The sequence below is a fragment of the Bidens hawaiensis genome, unplaced genomic scaffold, assembly GCF_021521415.1.
Source record: "Bidens hawaiensis isolate Kalapana, Puna unplaced genomic scaffold, B.hawaiensis_p1.1 tig00009447_1, whole genome shotgun sequence".
NCBI classification, from domain to species: Eukaryota; Viridiplantae; Streptophyta; class Magnoliopsida; order Asterales; family Asteraceae; genus Bidens; species Bidens hawaiensis.
Window position 1 is genome coordinate 187,934 of NW_027491701.1, and position 6,570 is coordinate 194,503.

Sequence of the window (6,570 nt, forward strand, 5' to 3'; positions counted from 1 at the left end):
TTGCAAATAATAATTAATAATAATAATCAAAAAATCAATTGAAAGTGCTCTCAAGTTGACTGATATAAACCTTGCGGCACTAAACTTCACTATCTGTCTTAAGTATATAATTAGAGTTAAGTGTCATCTTCGTACGTGATGCTTGATTACTTAAGCAAATTTAGGCCAACAAATATATTTAACATATATGCATATGGCCCTTGAGCTAATTTGTTTATTTTCTAATGTTAAGTCAATGCATTTTTGTCTTTTATTTAATGGGTGATAGTTTAAATTGTGATCAAACATCGAAGACAATTTTATAAAACTAACAACACAACAACCATTTTAACATATTAAAAAAATTGCTTTTAAACCTGTGTAAATACACGGAATTTGTTAAATGACCCAATTAGGTATTTAATCATACGTAATTTAGAGATTTTTTTTTGAATTCATAGATTAATTTTAATATTATATATCACACACTTGAAATGTTACATATTTAAATTTTACATTTTCCTAAGATTGAAATAATGTTTTAAGATGACATAAAATCGAATATTGGTGATTACGTAAATATATTAATGATGTTTTATTTGATCAATATGAATGTAAGTTAAATAGTGTTGTCCAAATTGTAAGATTATAAATATTGTATTTATTCAACAAAATTGAAGTACATGCATAATTAAATATGTATTTAAACATAAGTCACTAATTATTATACGATAATGGTTCATAAATCATTATTTAACTAATTTAATAATTCACTGTTTGATTTTAAACTTATTATAGATATTCAATTGTTTATATGTTTTTTCTTAAAAAAAGCATGGTCAAACTTTTTATATCTAATAGTAAAATTAGATGTAGCGGGTTAGTAGAATTTAGTGTAATTTAAATTACATTAAATATATTTTTTTCATATGAGTTATAACTAATGGGTTATACCAATTAAACCCATGACCCATGTATAACATAGACTAAGGAGAGTGGAGATTAGAAAATATAAGGGAAATTAAAGTTATGATTGAATGTAATTATGACACATCATCTTCATTATTTTTGTTTAGAGTAAACTGCGGTTATCGTTTATGTGGTTTGTCCAAAGCTGCGGTTATAATTAATAGTTTCATATTTGTGATTTTTATATGTTTTGGATAAAAATCTGCTAAGGATAATGTATCCAAATATGTTATGTGAGGTTTAGTGCTAAAATGGTAACAACGATTATATGAACGAAACAGAGATGAACACCGTGATTTGTTGCGAGGAAAAACCCCTTGATATTGTTTAGATCAAAGGAAAAAAACCCTGGGTGATGACAACTTGTCTATCACCAATTTATTAATCACAAAAAAGGTTACAAGTGTTTTGGAGATTACAATTAGTGTTACAATGAATGCTAGTGTGTAGAGAGAAATATGAGTTCTGCTCTGGTGTGTGAGAATACAAGTGATATCTAACTGATCATTATCTCGATATTATAAAGAAAATACTAACTAACAATATTTCCTAATAATCCGCCACTCTTCCACAACTCCTTCAACGTTCTTTGACCACGTGTGGGAGCTTCCAGTAGTGAACTCTGAGGTAGACTCAGTCATATAGTCGTTATAGCTAGCTAACACATCACCATTCAAATACAATCATTAGTAAACACATAATACCGAGGATCCTCGATCCTTTGTAACTTGAGACATATCTCAAGGATAACTTATCCATAAGATAGTCAAGGATAATGGATCCTCAGCATAAACTTCATGCCATAACAATTGCCCCCAAAATGGCGGGTGATAGTGTAACACAGCTGTCATTTTGAAATTAAAATACCTGCAAATTGGAGACGATTAGACGTGTGTCAGACGGTTATTGTTTTGGACAAAAATCAGCTAAGGATCTTGTATCCAAATCTGTTAAGTGAGGTATAGTGCTAATGCGGGAATGATGAGTGTATGAGCGTAATATTGGTGAACACAATGATTTGATCACGAGGGAAAAATCCCTTAACCAAGATAGTCTTACTTCGGTCAAAACTCATCAAGGTAATCGTTGGTAAAATAACTCCGGTCAAGGATTAATAGGATAATCTTTGGTCGAAGCACTTTAGTCAATGATCAATAAGGTAACCTTTGGTCGATGAGTATGTAGTTATCGTGGTCTACGGCACAAAAAACCCTCGGACAGTGAAAACTATCACCGTCAAGTTTATTAATGAACAAAATGTGATTACAAGTGTTTATGGAGTACTTGATCGAGATTACAAAGAAAGCTAGTGTATAGAGAGAGTATTTGCTTATGCTCTAGTGTGTGTGTGTGTAAGTACATGTCTTTACCTACTCGATCAAATCTCGTTTAAATAAGATAATAACAATAACAATATTTCCTATCAATCCGGAAGTCCTCCACTTAGCCACTCCACGACCTTTAACCACGTGCCAATAGCTATCCAGTAGCGAGATAAGCGGAAGAATGAGTCTCATAGCCGTTGTTGATATTTGCACGTCCATCTTCACATAAAATCATCCATTAACAGTTACATTGAAGTAGGATCCTAGATCCACGTTCCAGCCATAGGATGTCCTGTGAGGATAACTCGTACAAATACGTCTTAAAGTTGCTATACCTGTTTAACACATCACCATACTAAATGCAATCATTAGTAAACAAGTAATACCGAAGATCGTCGATCATTTATATCCTGATGTATATTTCAATGATAAACTATCCATAAGACAGTTAAGGATAAAGGATCCTAAGTATAAAAATCGTGGCCTAACAGTTATTATCAATAAACTCATAAATATACGCTGCCTATATATGCGATGATTATAACCATTTTATAACCACACATCCAGCCGCCACTCAGGTATCCTTCTTTCTTCTTCTTTTATTTTATTTGATCATGTCTACTGTTTCTGTATCCTCTTCCTCTTCTGACCATACCGACTCCGATGAACTCTACTCGCAAGGTATCCTTCAAGCCCCATATTTCGAGATCTGTAAGTTCACGGATCCAGAAATTGACGACATCCGATCATATTTTCCGGCCAACACTGCTTTCCGACCTTTCGATTCCTCAGCCCGCAGCGACTGCATATCAAAAAACTGGGTTTGTTTTCCAGCCCAACCGTTCCTAATAGGCTTCAAATATCCCTTTCCTTATTTCACCCAAAGTTTCTTCATCTTGACCGAAATCAGTTACATCAAGACCATGCCTATGTTGTGGAGAGTTCTTCACTTTGTAGAAATGATAATCGAGGAAGAAGGTGTTGAGTTTGGCTTGTCGGAGTTAGCGTATCTGTACAACTTGGTTACCCACGGCTCCAAACGTTTTGTTTTTATATCGAAACCTTGCCAAGTGATCCCTATTTCCAAGGTTACTCTGAATGGTACCCTCTGGAGGAATCAATTTTTCTTCGTAAAAAAGGATTCTATTCCGGGTGGACCCGCTCTTCCCAAAAAGTGGATCCGGAAGGGTAGGATCTAGGATCATTAGGTTGCAACAATAGGATACTTGATTCTTCTATTAATATTTTTCCTTTCTTATGCAGTTGAAAACTTTGTTTTATTTTCCGAACTTCCTGGAGTTGAAGAGAGAGTCAAGAAATTCTTGTCACTGGATCCTACAATCAAAACCTTTCAAGCCAAGTTTATCGAAGCTTTTCAGGAGTCAAACTCAGAGTCAAACATGTCAAGTAAGTATAATAAATTTTAATATTGATAAAAGTAATTGTAAACTTATCTGCGAATTACTGTTCATAGGTGCTCAGAAGTCTGGAAAATATGCATCCAAGTTCTCCCTTAAAGATATAGACTGTATGTTCGCGAAGACCCCCGAAATCTACTCCAGTGTCTGAACCTCATCCAGTCACAACCCGAGCCAAGTCAGGAGCAAAGAAGAAGAAGAGCTCTGAACCAGAGAACCTCTTTGACACCGAAAAACAACTTCTGTAGATGCTCTCGGCCGTAAGGATCCTTTATCCTATCAACCTTTATTGATTAATTATTCTCCTAAGCTTGTCTTGTTTTCTTATCTAGGCTGTTAATTCTGCTCGAAGCCGTCATGAGAAGATTGTTGGAGAATACGAGGAGACTCTTGCTACGATAAGGTCCATGGCTGCTGCTAAAGATAAGGCTATTTCCAATATGACCAAGGAGAAGAAACAAGCAGAGGATCACACATCCACACTCGCGGTCCAAATGCAGGAAGAGATCAACCGAGCTATCAACGAGGCAAAGATCTGGGCAGTTAAGTCGGTTCTCCAGGCCAGAATCAAGCTGGTAACTAAAGTTAACGACCCAGATTTCGATAGATCCTCATGGGACATTACGCAATGGAAGCAAGCTTTGGTTGACTTAGGTGGAGGTGAGAACGACGAGGAAGGTGAGATGGGTGATACGAGCGGAGCAGCTGCAAGTGGAGTGAAGGATGTAGAGGAGGCTGAAGAAGGAAAGGAAGCAACCGCGGAGGGTGAAGCAGCCGCATAAACGGGCGATGAATGATATAGAAGACAAGGCCCGAGCCTGTTTTCTTTATTTTGTTTAATGATGTTTTTATGGATAATGGTTATGGTTTGTAATAGACAATAGTAACTAAGGTAAAGAATCCATGATGCTTAAGACAATTTGCGGGGGTAGCAAAGGTGGATGGATTCTTTGTTTATGGGGATGAAGCTTTGATGCCCCTGTTTTTATTTTCCTGCACTTATGAACAATTAGTAGCACCTACTTAACCCGGGTGGATGGTCCATCTTTTCGAATGGTGAAATCCGGGTTAAGACTTTCGTTAAATCAAGGTGACTTAATAATAATAACAACTTAGCTTTTGTCTATTTGCATGTTGTTGGTTATTCTAAAAATATGTTTGATATATCTTTAATCTTGTTGAAAGTTCTAAGAAATATCTTTGAGTAAAAAAAAAAACTTTTAGGATAGAATATCCTTGTTAAAACAAATTAAGGATCTTGGATCCTTTCGTAAAAGAACTTATAAAGATTCAAATCAAGTAAATGTAAATCAACAAGTAGAAGTCATACCATAAGATCTAATTAGATCTATGTTACCACATATGTTGATTCCTCTGCGATCCTTGTAGAAATAAAATAAGGATCTTGAATCCATAAGTGTTGATACTTTTTCGGTCCTTATAATTGAACTTAGGATACCTATCGTAAACAACTTATAATATTAACTGGGATTAAACCCAACAAGCTGGGGACAAGCCCATAAATAAATTGGGGACATGCCCATGCAACTGGGGACAAGCCCGTGAACTGGGGACAAGCCCAAACTGATGTTAAACTTGGGACAAGCCCAAATATTGGGGACTGGCCCAAGGATACGGATGTGAGCTGGGGACTCGCTCAAACCGGGATTTAGCCCAAACATGAGATAACATGAAAATGTTATAAACCGGTGGTATGGTACGTCTACCATAAATCGTAGGATCCTTCATATAGCCGAAGACAACGAAATTGTCAGCCACTAAACGTGTACTGGTCCCGCTACCCCGGACTATACGTTGGATAGCATGCGCTCCAGGAGAGAGTGTAGAAACTCTAATTTATAAGAAGGGTGAAAACCTTTAAACCTTGGAGGATATGACCATCGGGGGTCATACCCAATCGTGGGCTAGGCCAAGAGAAATAGTAAAGTACCTTATATGTAAAGGAGAGGTGGCCAACCTCTTGATCTCTGAACATATTACTAAAACCCTGCATTGTTACTTAAAACTTGGAAAAAGTAAACGTTAAGAATATATTATCCTTGAATCAATAGTAATAAAAAAATTGAAAAGAATAAGCGATTAGATAGATATTACCAATTTTAGGATCCTTGATCCTTTAAGGATATTCAATCCTCAGAGGATACTTGATCTTGATCAGAAAAAGTACTTCTTGAGGTGGATAGCATTCCATGCTCTTGGTAACATGTTGCCTTCCATAGTGAGCAAATGATATGCCCCTTTCCCAGCTTTTGACTCAATCAAATAGGGACCTTCCCACTTAGGAGCTAACTTTCCATCGGCTGGGTTGGTTGTATTTTGGAAGGCTTTCCTCAAGACCAGATCTCCTTCTTGAAATCTTCTGATCCTTATGCTTTTGTTGTATTCCCCAGATACCTTTTGTTGATATGCTGCCATTATGATCTTGGCTAGGTCTCTGAGTTCTTCAACAACATCCAAGTCTTCTAGGAGGATCTCATTGTTAGCTTCAGGATCACGGATGCTCATTCTGGCAGTAAGAACTACCATCTCCGTAGGGATTACTGCTTCTGAGCCAAACACCAATGAGAAAGGTGTTTGACCTGTTGCATTCTTTGGCAGTTTGGCGTTGTCCTATCTGCCCATAGAACATAGGTAAGTTCATCTGCTCAGTTGCCTTTCTTGGATCCTTGTTTCTTCTTTAGATTGTTGATGATGATCTTATTACATGATTCCGCCTGACCATTAGCTTGAGGATGCACCGGAGTAGAGGTAATCATTTTTATGCCCCAACTGTCACAAAAATTAGTGGTTCTCTTCCTGATAAACCGGGAACCATTATCACAAATAATTTCTGAAGGGATACCAAATCTAGTAATTAT